Genomic DNA, 14,958 nt, shown 5'->3' with positions numbered 1-14,958 from the left:
AAACCAACCAAGCTATTAACAGTATTTTAAATGCCTCTTAAAATCTCCAAAATCAACTTGTTTCCCCTTCAACTTTCTGCCTCCATTTCCTTTGCAATCTTTGGACTGTTAGCAAACAACATATCTTGCCAAGAATGTAAAAGAAAGTGTTGTACATAGCCTGGTTCCCTTTCCCTTTTGTGCTATTTTTTATGTATATACTGTAATGCATGTAACCCCATACCTGTAGAACACTGCAGAAAATGTCTTCATTTTACATAGTATTTTATAATAGTAACACGTCAATAATTTATTGCTTCACAAATGTGTTTAGTGGTCTTGGTGCTGGTTTTATACATACAATGTCTGTTTCTATTCTCTCTATTACACAAGAAATATTACAAATGTCAAAAAAATTTAAAAAATAAAATTAAAAATAAAATAAAATAAAGGGACATTTATCAATTGTCACCCAGGAGGATGAATTCTTAATAGCTATAGTAAATGTGTTTTTATGTTCTTTTTGTCAGTTTTTTTGGCAGCAATCATTTGCATATCTCTTGCCACAGGTTACTCCTTTATATATATAGAGGGAAAATAGTTACAGGTAGTCCTCACTTTATAATTTACCTGTAAAACAACAGCTTGGACTTACGACTAGCTCTCTAGCTAGAATTTTCCCCAAACATAGATTAGAGGGATACCCTGCTCTGGTGTGCTTGTCTGTGTTCTGGAATATTTCCCCGAACATAGACCTGCTTTGCCTCTGGTGTGCATGCTCTGTAGCGCATCCTCACTTACGAACCAATTCGTTGTACAACAGAGTCATAAGAACGGAATCCGGTCGGTAAGTGAGGACTGTCTGTATTAAAAATTTCTACCTTTTCTGGTCTTCAATAAGTTACACGCCCATCTCTGTTTTCATTGTACCTACACTGTCATTTTTTGTTTATTATTTTTAGAATTTATGTAATTAAAAAAATTTGGGGGTTGGTTTTGCTCTGTTTGGCTATCGCTTTTTTCATTTTCTAGTGTCTGCAAGCATTATCTCCCCACATCATGTACCTACTGCACAGCAAGTGGCAAAGTTACCAACGGGTTCTTTGCAAAGTATGCCAAGACTACACAGGGTGGCAGAGCCATTTTAAAGGGTTCTCCAACTCAATGAGAAAAACAGTGATGCTACAATAAATATTTTATTGTGGGCACTAACCCGTGGCATAGATAAATGTCTCTTCTCCAACCAATGGACACTTAAATAGCATGGAGTCCCAATTTTCAGTTTTAACCCAGGGTTTAAAAATCTCTCCTTTAGAGCAGTGGTTCCCAATCCAGTCCTCAAGTACCCCCTACTAGGCCAGGATTTAAGGAATATCCAGTTGTGTATAAGGTATTTTTAGAATGAAAACAAAAAACAACTTTAGACACAACAGGGTAATCTCTAAATCCTGGCCAGGTAGGGGGCACTTGAGGACTGGGTTGGGAAACCCTGCTTTAGAGCATATGTCCTATTTACTGTTAATAGAAAAGTATATATTTTTATTTTCTTCACTAAATTATGGGTTGCTGCAAACTGAAACCAAATTATTAGAAGCTAAACCAAAATAGCCAAGATTAGAGCCATACATTTCAAAATCTCATCATCAGCTGTCAGCTCCAGGCCTCTGCCAGTAATAGTGTTAATTGCAACAAAAATAATCCATATAAATGATGTTATGCTTTTGTGCCATGCAAGGCTGTATCTGGTACTTTATAATATTTTATTGCCTGAGTGCTGCTGAAGCAATCCATGGGAAGCAGATTGCATGCATAGTCAAATTTCCAGACATAAAATTGGGATGGAGACAGCCCTTTTCAGATGCATCACAGTTACACAAGGCACAGGAAGGACAAGTGACACACAAAAGACACTCAGCTATAATTGGAAGAACACTGAACCATACAAATCCAGAAAAATTAGCTGACGCATAGAGATTTCACTGGGTTGTAGGAAAGGAGGTCTATCTGCTAATCGTGACAGAATGATAAGAGACTGGAAGATCTTTCTGCTGTTAACCCCTTTATACGCTGTGGTGGTTGCTGCATATTACAAGGCAATGCAATGTTAGATTGAGAGCCTTAATCATTAGTGCTTTCTGGTGATTTATTAACGTGCTATAAGACAAAATAGCCCAAGCTAGCAAAATATAGTAATGTATTGCACCACCTGCATACCTAAACTGATACAGTGGTTGAACTAGCCAGGCATGTGTTTTGCTGAATGTCATACGTTTGCTGCTAGTGAGGGTGGATGGTAGTGGGAGAATGTAAAATGACAACAAGGGCTAACTGGGTGAGGGTATAAAATAGTGGGTGACTGTGAGTGAAGATGTAGGTGACTATGAGGTTGTATGATAGCTGGTGACTGTGGCTGGGGTGTATAATAGGTGACTGTGATGTATGATAGTTGGTGACTGTGGGTGGAGGTGTATGATAGTAGGTGACTTTGAGGTTGTATGATAGTTGGTGACTGTGGGTGGAGGTGTATGATAGTTGGTGACTGTGGGTGGAGGTGTATGATAGTAGGTGACTGTGATGTTGTATGATAATTGGTGACTGTGGGTGGAGGTGTATGATAGTAGGTGACTTTGAGGTTGTATAATAGTTGGTGACTGTGGGTGGAGGTGTATGATAGTTGGTGACTGTGGGTGGAGTTGTATGATAGTTGGTGACTGTGATGTTGTATGATAGTGGGTGACTGTGGGTGGAGGTGTATGATAGTAGGTGACTTTGAGGTTGTATGATAGTTGGTGACTGTGGGTGGAGGTGTATGATAGTAGGTGACTATGAGGTTGTATGATAGTTGGTGACTGTGTGTGGGAGTGTATGATAGTAGGTGACTGTGATGTTGTATGATAGTTGGTGACTCTGGGTGGAGGTGTATGATAGTTGGTGACTGTGGGTGGGGGTGTATGATAGTAGGTGACTGTGATGTTGTATGATAGTTGGTGACTGTGGGTGGGGGTGTATGATAGTAGGTGACTGTGATGTTGTATGATAGTTGGTGACTGTGGGTGGGGGTGTATGATAGTAGGTGACTGTGATGTTGTATGATAGTTGGTGACTGTGGGTGGAGGTGAATGATAGTAGGTTACTGTGAGTTTAAATGATTGTTGGTGACTGTGGGTGGAGTTATATGATAGTAGGTGACTGTGAGGTTGTATGATAGTTGGTGACTGTGGGTGAAATGAAATGATAGTAGGTGACTGTGATGTTGTATGATAGTTGGTGACTGTGGGTGGATATGTATGATAGTCGGTGACTGTGATGGACTGTGATGTATGATAGTTGGTGACTGTCGGTGGAGGTGTATGATAGTAGGTGACTGTGAGGTTGCATGATAGTTGGTGACTGTGGGTGAAGTTATATGATAGTAGGTGACTCTGATGTTGTATGATAGTTGGTAACTGTGGGTGGAGGTGTATGATAGTAGGTGACTGTGAGTTTATATGATAGTTGGTGACTGTTGGAGGTGTATGATAGTAGGTGACTGTGAGGTTGTATGACATTTGGTGACTGTGGGTGAAGTTATATTATAGTAGGTGACTGTGAGGTTGCATGATAGTTGGTGACTGTGGGTAGAGGTGTATGATAGTAGGTGACTGTGATGTTGTATGATCAGGGCCGGACTGGGAAAAAAATTAGGCCCGGGCATTTTTTAAACAGAGCGGCCCACTAAGAAGGGGGCGGGGCCAGAGAGGGTGTGTTTTGTCATCACTAATGACAAGCACGCCCCCCTCTCAAAGTGAGCATGTTAGTTCGATGCGCAGAGCCCAGCTGAAGAGCTCTAGTCATCTTTCTCCCTGGTGGTCCAGTGGCTGATGGGCGGTCGGGGGGCGCTGGCGAGGGAGCACTTCCTCTGAGCACTCTGCTCAGCTCCCTCGCGCGCCGCAGTGAGGCTGGGAGCCGGAATATGATGTCATATTCCGGCTCCCAGCCTCACTCTGTGGCGCGCAAGGGAGCTGAGCAGACAGCTCAGAGGAAGTGCTCCCTCGCCAGCCACCCGCCAGCGCCTCCCGACCACCCAGCAGCCCGCCGGCATGTCTGTTAGCCGCAGGGCTAACAAGACATTTGCCTTGGGCATTTGGGGGCGGCTTTTTTTGCCGCCCCCTGGAAAATGCCGCCTAAGGCAAATGCCTTATTTGCCTCGCGGCTAAAACGTCAACATATAGGGTAAGGGATCTAGCGTGTGTCTGGAGCGTAATGTGTGTAGTGGTGCAGTGTGAGGGGTGCTGTAGTGTGTGTATATATATATATATATATATATATTTATTTGGATGTATAGTATGTGTGAGGGGCGCAGTGTGTGTGTATGCAGGGGCGTATTAGCCGCAAGGCAAACAAGGCATTTGCCTTGGGCGGCATTTTCCAGGGGGCGGCAAAAAACGCCGCCCCCAAATGCCTGGGGCAAATACCTTGTTAGCCTTGCGGCTAACTGGGCTGCCGGTCGGGCTGATGGGCTAGGCGGGCGGCTGGCGAGGGAGCTCTTCCTCTGAGCGCTCTGCTCAGCTCCCTCGCGCGCCGCACAGTGAGGCTGGGAGGCGGAGCCGGAATATGACGTCATATTCCAGCTCCCAGCCTCACTGTGCGGCGCGCGAGGGAGCTGAGCAGAGCGCTCAGAGGAAGAGCTCCCTCGCCAGCCGCCCGCCTAGCCCATCAGCCCGACCGGCAGCCACTGGACCACCAGGGAGAAGGAGACCTCCCCCCAGCATTCCCAAAGGTAAGGAGGCTGGGGGGTAGGTTAAACTAATTATATATTATATATATTATATATGTTATATATTATATTATATTATATTATATATATTATATATTATTATATTATATATATTATATATATTATATATATTATTATATTATATATATATTAAATATTATTATATTATATATATATTAAATATTATATATATATATTATATATTATTATATTATTATATTATATATATATTATATATTATATATTATTATATTATATTATATATATTATTTTATATTATATATTATTATATTATATATTATATTATACTATATATTATTATATTATATATAATATATTATTATATTATATTATATATTATATATTATTATATTATATATTTTATTATATATATGAGAGTGTCTGTGTCTGACAGAGAGTGTGTGTGTCTGACAGTGAGTGTGTGTGTCTGCTAGTCAGTGTGTGTGTCTGCTAGTCAGTGTGTGTGTCTGACTGTGTGTGTGTGTCTGTTAGCTAGTGTATGCGTATCTGTCAGTGAATTTGTGTGTGTATTTAGAAGGCGGGACGGGGGGGGGAAGGGTTGGGTGGGGGTGTCGCGGGGTGGGGGGGGGTGGGGGAAAGGGGCGCCTGAGTTTTGTCCTGCCTAGGGCAGCACAAAACCAGGATACACCACTGTGTGTATGTAAGAGGGGTGCTGTGTGTGAGGGTGTTTTTATCTGCCGTCACATTCTAGGTTTCTAATTTTCTTTGTCTGTTAACTCACTGAGGGTTATTTTATACATTATATATATATATATATATATATGGTCAAAGATGAAGTAGGAGCACTCAAAAGGACTTTTTTCGGTGATTTTAATGTAGTGAAAAAAAGTTTACAACAAAGTGTAACGCATCTATTCAATCGACGTTTCGACCCCTAAGGGTCTTTTTCAAGATCAAACAACTAGTGACAAAGCGGCATTTAAATATACAATACAGATGAATAACTCACCAATCGCGTGCGTGTGATTAGCCGAACCCGGAAGTGTCCCAACGCCTCACGTGGTGCTGGGCGTGCGTGGTGACGTGCATTGTGGTTGCTAAGCAGCGAAGCTATACCCGGAAGTGTCCGGTCCTCGCTCAAACTACTGGGCGTGTATAGTGACGTGCACCCCAGTTGCTAAGTGATGGAGTGTACACTCCGGAGGCTAAGATACATGTAACAAACCCTCGTGAAAGAACTGCTGTAAGCAAAATTTAAGGGATCTCAAAATTGAGATCTAGATGTGGGATATTTGGAAGTGAAGAAATATTTAATTCATGTTCTATAAAAGAACATTTTTTCTTACTATTCATAATGTAAGAATGAGACAGCCGAGGGGTCTGACCCCTCGGCTGTCTCATTCTTACATTATGAATAGTAAGAAAAAATGTTCTTTTATAGAACATGAATTAAATATTTCTTCACTTCCAAATATCCCACATCTAGATCTCAATTTTGAGATCCCTTAAATTTTGCTTACAGCAGTTCTTTCACGAGGGTTTGTTACATGTATCTTAGCCTCCGGAGTGTACACTCCATCACTTAGCAACTGGGGTGCACGTCACTATACACGCCCAGTAGTTTGAGCGAGGACCGGACACTTCCGGGTATAGCTTCGCTGCTTAGCAACCACAATGCACGTCACCACGCACGCCCAGCACCACGTGAGGCGTTGGGACACTTCCGGGTTCGGCTAATCACACGCACGCGATTGGTGAGTTATTCATCTGTATTGTATATTTAAATGCCGCTTTGTCACTAGTTGTTTGATCTTGAAAAAGACCCTTAGGGGTCGAAACGTCGATTGAATAGATGCGTTACACTTTGTTGTAAACTTTTTTTCACTACATTAAAATCACCGAAAAAAGTCCTTTTGAGTGCTCCTACTTCATCTTTGACCATATATCTCAGACGCTGGTAGCACCTAAGGCAAGATAACTACAAATCTCTTAAGGGTGAGTGCCTGAATTATCTTTATTTTTGTATATATATATATATATATATATGTGTGTGTGTGTGTGTGTGAGCGACGGTGCTGTCTGTCTGAGGGTGCTGTCTGTCTGAGGGTGCTGTGTGTGAGTGAGGATGTGCTGTGATGTGTGTTTGGGTGCTGCGATGTGTGTCTTGGGGTGCGCTGTGTGTGTTTGGGTGCGCTGTGTGTCTGGGGATGCGCTGTGTGTCTGGGGATGCGCTGTGTGTCTGGGGATGCTGTGTGTCTGGGGGTGCTGTGTGTGTGTCTGGGGGTGCTGTGTGTGTGTCTGGGGGTGCTGTGTGTGTCTGGGGGTGCTGTGTGTGTCTGGGGGTGCTGTGTGTGTCTGGGGGTGCTGTGTGTGTGTCTGGGGGTGCTGTGTGTGTGTCTGAGGGTGCTGTGTGTGTGTCTGAGGGTGCTGTGTGTGTGTCTGAGGGTGCTGTGTGTGTCTGAGGGTGCTGTGTGTGTGTCTGGGGTGCTGTGTGTGTGTCTGGGGGTGCTGTGTGTGTGTGAGTGTATTTTTTTATTTAAATTTAAAAATATTTTTTTATTAATACAATTTTAAAAAAAAGTTATATGACCCCCCCTCCCTTCTTACCTTTATCCTGCTGGGAGGGTGGGGGGGTCCGTTCTGCCATGAGGAGGGCCGTGCTGTAATGGAGGGTGCTGCCTTCCCTGGTGGTCCAGTGGTGAGAGTGAACTCTAGCCCCTGCAGGCTAGAGTTCACTCTCGCGAGATCTGAGCGTTGCCGCGGTAACCGCGGCAACGCTCAGAATCCCGCGAGAGGATCCGGCGGAGCTGCTGGCTAGAGCTCCGCCGGTCGGTCCTCTCTCCTACCTCCCTCCCTCGCACACTCCCCAGGCGGCCGCATCTCAGTGCCTTTGGGCCGGTGGGGCCCATGGAGACAAACAGCAGGGCCGGCGCTCGGGTAGCGCTGGCCCTGCAGGAGCCGGCCGGGGAGATCCTGTGATCTCCCCTGCCGGCCTCGGCCCCACGGCCATCGCGGCCCACCGGGCATTTGCCCGGTGTGCCCGATGGCCAGTCCGGGCCTGTGTATGATAGTTGGTGACTGTGGGTGGAGGTGTATGATAGTAGGTGACTGTGATGTTGTATGATAGTTGGTGACTGTGGGTGAAGTGATATGATAGTAGGTGACTGTGATGTTGTATGATAGTTGGTGACTGTGGGTGGATATGTATGATAGTCGGTGACTGTGATGGACTGTGATGTATGATAGTTGGTGACTGTCGGTGGAGGTGTATGATAGTAGGTGACTGTGAGGTTGCATGATAGTTGGTGACTGTGGGTGAAGTTATATGATAGTAGGTGACTCTGATGTTGTATGATAGTTGGTAACTGTGGGTGGAGGTGTATGATAGTAGGGGACTGTGAGTTTATATGATAGTTGGTGACTGTTGGAGGTGTATGATAGTAGGTGACTGTGAGGTTGTATGACATTTGGTGACTGTGGGTGAAGTTATATTATAGTAGGTGACTGTGAGGTTGCATGATAGTTGGTGACTGTGGGTAGAGGTGTATGATAGTAGGTGACTGTGATGTTGTATGATAGTTGGTGACTGTGGGTGGAGGTGTATGATAGTAGGTGACTGTGATGTTGTATGATAGTTGGTGACTGTGGGTGGAGGTGTATGATAGTAGGTGACTGTGATGTTGTATGATAGTTGGTGACTGTGGGTGGAGTGGAGGTGTATGATAGTAGGTGACTGTGAGTTTATATGATAGTTGGTGACTGTGGGTGAAGTGATACGATAGTAGGTGACTGTGATGTTGTATGATAGTTGGTGACTGTGGGTGGAGATGTATGATAGTAGGTGACTGTGATGTATGATAGTTGGTGACTGTCGGTGGAGATGTATGATAGTAGGTGACTGTGAGGTTGCATGATAGTTGGTGACTGTGGGTGAAGTTATATGATAGTAGGTGACTCTGATGTTGTATGATAGTTGGTAACTGTGGGTGGAGGTGTATGATAGTAGGGGACTGTGAGTTTATATGATAGTTGGTGACTGTTGGAGGTGTATGATAGTAGGTGACTGTGAGGTTGTATGACATTTGGTGACTGTGGGTGAAGTTATATTATAGTAGGTGACTGTGAGGTTGCATGATAGTTGGTGACTGTGGGTAGAGGTGTATGATAGTAGGTGACTGTGATGTTGTATGATAGTTGGTGACTGTGGGTGGAGGTGTATGATAGTAGGTGACTGTGATGTTGTATGATAGTTGGTGACTGTGGGTGGAGGTGTATGATAGTAGGTGACTGTGATGTTGTATGATAGTTGGTGACTGTGGGTGGAGTGGAGGTGTATGATAGTAGGTGACTGTGAGTTTATATGATAGTTGGTGACTGTGGGTGAAGTGATACGATAGTAGGTGACTGTGATGTTGTATGATAGTTGGTGACTGTGGGTGGAGATGTATGATAGTAGGTGACTGCGAGTTTATATGATAGTTGGTGACTGTTGTTGGAGGTGTATGATAGTAGGTGACTGTGAGGTTGTATGACATTTGGTGACTGTGGGTGAAGTTTATGATAGTTGGTGACTGTGATGTTGTATGATAGTTGGTAACTGTGGGTGGAGGTGTATGATAGTAGGTGACTTTGAGGTTGTATGATAGTTGGTGACTGTGGGTGGAGGTGTATGATAGTAGGTGACTATGAGGTTGTATGATAGTTGGTGACTGTGTGTGGGAGTGTATGATAGTAGGTGACTGTGATGTTGTATGGTAGTTGGTGACTCTGGGTGGAGGTGTATGATAGTTGGTGACTGTGATGTTGTATGATAGTTGGTGACTGTGGGTGGGGGTGTATGATAGTAGGTGACTGTGATGTTGTATGATAGTTGGTGACTGTGGGTGGGGGTGTATGATAGTAGGTGACTGTGATGTTGTATGATAGTTGGTGACTGTGGGTGGAGGTGAATGATAGTAGGTTACTGTGAGTTTAAATGATTGTTGGTGACTGTGGGTGGAGTTATATGATAGTAGGTGACTGTGAGGTTGTATGATAGTTGGTGACTGTGGGTGAAATGATATGATAGTAGGTGACTGTGATGTTGTATGATAGTTGGTGACTGTGGGTGGATATGTATGATAGTCGGTGACTGTGATGGACTGTGATGTATGATAGTTGGTGACTGTCGGTGGAGGTGTATGATAGTAGGTGACTGTGAGGTTGCATGATAGTTGGTGACTGTGGGTGAAGTTATATGATAGTAGGTGACTCTGATGTTGTATGATAGTTGGTAACTGTGGGTGGAGGTGTATGATAGTAGGTGACGTTGAGTTTATATGATAGTTGGTGACTGTTGGAGGTGTATGATAGTAGGTGACTGTGAGGTTGTATGACATTTGGTGACTGTGGGTGAAGTTATATTATAGTAGGTGACTGTGAGGTTGCATGATAGTTGGTGACTGTGGGTAGAGGTGTATGATAGTAGGTGACTGTGATGTTGTATGATGGTGACTGTGGGTGGAGGTGTATGATAGTAGGTGACTGTGATGTTGTATGATAGTTGGTGACTGTGGGTGGAGGTGTATGATAGTAGGTGACTGTGATGTTGTATGATAGTTGGTGACTGTGGGTGGAGTGGAGGTGTATGATAGTAGGTGACTGTGAGTTTATATGATAGTTGGTGACTGTGGGTGAAGTGATACGATAGTAGGTGACTGTGATGTTGTATGATAGTTGGTGACTGTGGGTGGAGATGTATGATAGTAGGTGACTGTGATGTATGATAGTTGGTGACTGTCGGTGGAGATGTATGATAGTAGGTGACTGTGAGGTTGCATGATAGTTGGTGACTGTGGGTGAAGTTATATGATAGTAGGTGACTCTGATGTTGTATGATAGTTGGTAACTGTGGGTGGAGGTGTATGATAGTAGGTGACTGCGAGTTTATATGATAGTTGGTGACTGTTGTTGGAGGTGTATGATAGTAGGTGACTGTGAGGTTGTATGACATTTGGTGACTGTGGGTGAAGTTATATGATAGTAGTTGACTGTGAGGTTGCATGATAGTTGGTGACTGTGGGTAGAGGTGTATGATAGTAGGTGACTGTGAGGTTGTATGATAGTTGGTGACTGTGGGTGGAGTGGAGGTGTATGATAGTAGGTGACTGTAAGTTTATATGATAGTTGGTGACGGTGCGTGGAGGTGTATGATAATAGGTGACTGTGAGCTTGTATTATAGTTGGTGACTGAGGGTAGTGATCTATGACAGTAGATGTGACTGTGATGTTTTATGGTAGTTGTTGGTGACTGTGGGTAGGGGTGTAAATTCCATAGTAGTTCATGCTTTTGGTACCAATGGTATATATAATGCCAATACTTTCCAGTACAAGTACATAAAGAATATCAACTGTTGGTGTTAGTAGTACACATGCATGATTGGTATAATGCGTGACTCACCTAATCCAAGAATTGACAAATGGATCTACAATAACATGTAATAAAAATACCTCTTTGTGTACATAGCGGTTCTTGTGTTATATTATCTTAATTTAATGCTAGATATGGGTTGATATTACACCCATTGTTAAATTGTCAGAGATAAAAACAATCATTTCTGCAGCAAGATAAAGTTTTCTATGTTTACCTAAAATTTTGGCAATGTCTTTCTTTTGTTTGAAGTTTTGTTGTTAAATTGCATATGATTTTATTTCCACCAGGCTCTAAGCCCTGACTCTTCAGCTGCTCTCACTAGAATACATGCGGCTGCGGAGAAGAATGTGTAAATTCTACAGCAATGGTAACAGTCTGCAGATCAAGTGCACATCGCATCAAAGTGCAAAAAAACTCCACAAGGTCCACATTAGCTCTATCTTCTACACATTGTGCAGTTCAGGTTTAGGACCATACATCCTAAATGTTCTTCTTTAGGAAGGTCAGTCCCTATTTTAGGCTCACATATCTCTGTTGCTCACTTCTATTGTAATGTGCATCTTTTCTAGAGGCTCCGAATATTTCAGTGTTTATAACTGTCAGGGTACCTGTAGTCTCTACCTCAGAGGAGGTGAGAGACTTAGACGTTTATCCTCCCAGAGGGGTTGTTTCTTCCGTTCCTCGCGGTCCTCTCGGCCATTTACAAGCCGACCGCGAGGGATCCACTTCCTTATATGACGCGACGCTCAGTAGTCGACGTCATAACGCCAACCCGGGTCGACCTGTCAGTCAAGTCCCGAGCACTAATCAGGACTCGTCGGGGGCGTGATTACCCTCTAGAATCAAGGTATAAAGTAAGGCTTTCGGCATCTGCTCATTGCCCTGTCGTGGTTCTAGCCTGTCTAGTCACTCAGTGCTCTTGTATTCTAGTTGTCTCTTTGGTTCTGACCCGGCTTGTTTGTACTACCCTGTTTACCTCTGTTACCCTTTGACTCGGCTTGTCTCTCGCTTACCTGTCCTCTCGTTCCCTCGACCTCGGCTTGTTCTTAGACCATTCTCTACTTACTCCTTACGTTAAGTCCGGCCATTCTAAGGTCCGGTATACGTACCTACCACCTGTTTGTACTCTGCGTGTTGGATCCCTGTCCCGATCCTGACATTACGACAGGGCCAATGGATCCTGCAGGTACAAACACTCAGGTTGGTCCTTCTGACTCTAGGTTCGACGCCATGGATCACAGAATGGACCAGATGGCTCTAGCACTACAGGCGTTACTATCTCGTTCTAGTAATCAACCAGAGGAGATGCGTAATACTTCTATCTCTCCTGTGAGTTCAGGTCTAGAGGTAGCCACTGTAGGTGCTTCTTCCCTTATCACTCCACCTGTACGTTATGGTGGTTCTCCAGAGAAGTGTCGTGGTTTCTTAAACCAAATAGGTATCCATTTCGAATTACAACCCCGCTCCTATCCTACAGATAGGGCGAAGGTTGGATTTATTATCACATTACTTGTTGAGAAAGCTTTGAGATGGGCCAATCCATTGTGGGAAAATGATAATCCGTTAGTATATAATTATAATGCCTTTGTAGCTGCTTTCAGAAGAACTTTTGACCCTCCAGGTAGAAAGGTCAATGCAGCTAGATTACTGTTGCGCCTTAGACAAGATAACCAAACACTTGTGGATTATGCACTAGAGTTCAGGTCTTTGGCGGCAGAGGTTGAAAGTGGAATGAACAGGCTTATATAGATGTATTTTTAAACGGGTTATCAGACATAATCCTTGACGAGGTTGCTACTAGAGAGCTTCCTGAAAATTTGGAGGATTTAATTTCTTTTATTTCTCGCATTGACGAACGTTTAAGAGAGAGGCAGAACACTCGAGAGAGAAACCCTAGACCTTCCTTTAAACTAGCTCCTTCATTTCAAAGTTCTGAATCCACAACCTCACTTTTTCCAGAACCCATGCAGATAGGCAATACTCGCCTCTCAGAAGAGGAGAGACAGTACAGGAGAAGGGAGGGGTTGTGTATGTACTGTGGAGTCAGAGGTCATTTACGCCTAAATTGTCCTAATCGCTCGGGAAACGCTCGCACCTAAGGTTCTCTAGAGGACAGGCCTTGGGTGTTTCTATTTTGTCCTCTAATCTTAATTATAAAGATCACAGGCTTCTGCTACCCGTTTCTTTAACTTGGGAGAAGGGAGTACTAGAAACTATGGCATTGATTGATTCCGGAGCTGCTGAGAGCTTTATCGACCAAGTTTTTGTTACCAAACACGCTATCCCATCCCAGTTAAGGGAGACACCCTTGGCCGTTGAGGCCATAGATGGTAGACCTTTAGTTGAGCCTGTTATTTTCCGTGAAACCATACCCGTTAAATTAACTGTTGGTATCTTACACGAGGAAGACATATCTTTATTGCTTATTTCTTCTCCTTCTGTTCCCATAGTCCTGGGGTATCCTTGGTTAAAAAAACATAACCCTATTATTGATTGGGAATTAGGGGAGATAATCTCATGGGGTCAGGGTTGTCAGGACAGGTGCTTACGGACAGTGTCACCGCTTTGCGCAGTTAACACACCGATTAATTCTACCTACTCTACAGAGGTACAAATACCGCCCCTGTACCTGGATTTAAAGGCAGTATTTGACAAAAAGAATGCTGATACTTTACCTCCACACAGGTCTTTTGATTGTAAGATTAATCTACTACCTGGTACTATGCCCCCCAGGGGTAATGTATATCCTTTGTCCACTAAAGAGAACTTAGTCTTAGAGGAGTATATTCGTGAGAACCTTGAAAAAGGATTCATTAGGAGATCCTCCTCCCCTGCCGGGGCTGGGTTTTTTTTTGTTAAAAAGAAGGATGGTACACTAAGACCTTGCATTGATTATCGAGGTTTGAACAAAATAACCATTAGAAATGCCTACCCAATTCCTTTGATTACCGAGCTCTTTGATCGTCTAAAAGGCTCCAAGATTTTCACCAAGTTAGATCTCAGAGGGGCGTATAACTTGGTGAGAATTCAGCAGGGACCCGAGTGGATGACGGCGTTCAATACCCGTTATGGGCACTATGAATACACAGTAATGCCTTTTGGTCTCTGTAATGCTCCGGCAGTATTTCAGGACCTGATCAATGAAGTTCTTAGAGAATTTCAACATGACTGCGTTATTGTATATCTGGATGATATACTTATACACTCTAGAGAGATTGAGACTCACCACAGACAATTCAGAAGGGTATTGCGCAAGCTTCTTCAACATGGCCTGTACTGCAAATTGGAGATATGCAGCTTTGACCAATCCCAGATAAACTTTCTTGGTTATGTGATTTCTGGGGAAGGGTTTAAGATGGACCCGGATAAGCTCCAGTCCATTTTGGATTGGCCTTTACCCAGGGGTCTCAAGGCCATTCAGAGGTTTATTGGATTCTCCAACTATTATAGGCGCTTCATTAAGGGTTACTCTTCAATTATAGCTCCTATTACCAATATGACCAGACAGGGGTCTGACACTAAGAACTGGTCTACTGAAGCCCTTCTTGCCTTCAAAACACTCAAGGAACTGTTTGCTTCTGCACCAATTTTAGTTCACCCTGATACGACTCTGCCTTTCCTACTCGAGGTAGACGCCTCAGAGACAGGTATAGGTGCTATCCTGTCCCAAAGGTTAGGTGTGGATAAGCCCTTACATCCATGTGGTTTTTTTTCCAAGAAACTATCAGGTCCTGAGAGCAGATATGACATTGGTGACAGGGAACTACTAGCAGTTATCATGGCTTTAAAGGAGTGGAGACATTTATTGGAGGGCACCTTACATCCTGTT

This window comes from Pelobates fuscus, chromosome 10, assembly GCF_036172605.1.
Source record: "Pelobates fuscus isolate aPelFus1 chromosome 10, aPelFus1.pri, whole genome shotgun sequence".
NCBI classification, from domain to species: Eukaryota; Metazoa; Chordata; class Amphibia; order Anura; family Pelobatidae; genus Pelobates; species Pelobates fuscus.
The sequence above is the reverse complement of the archived record's forward strand: the minus strand, read 5'-3'. Positions refer to the sequence as shown.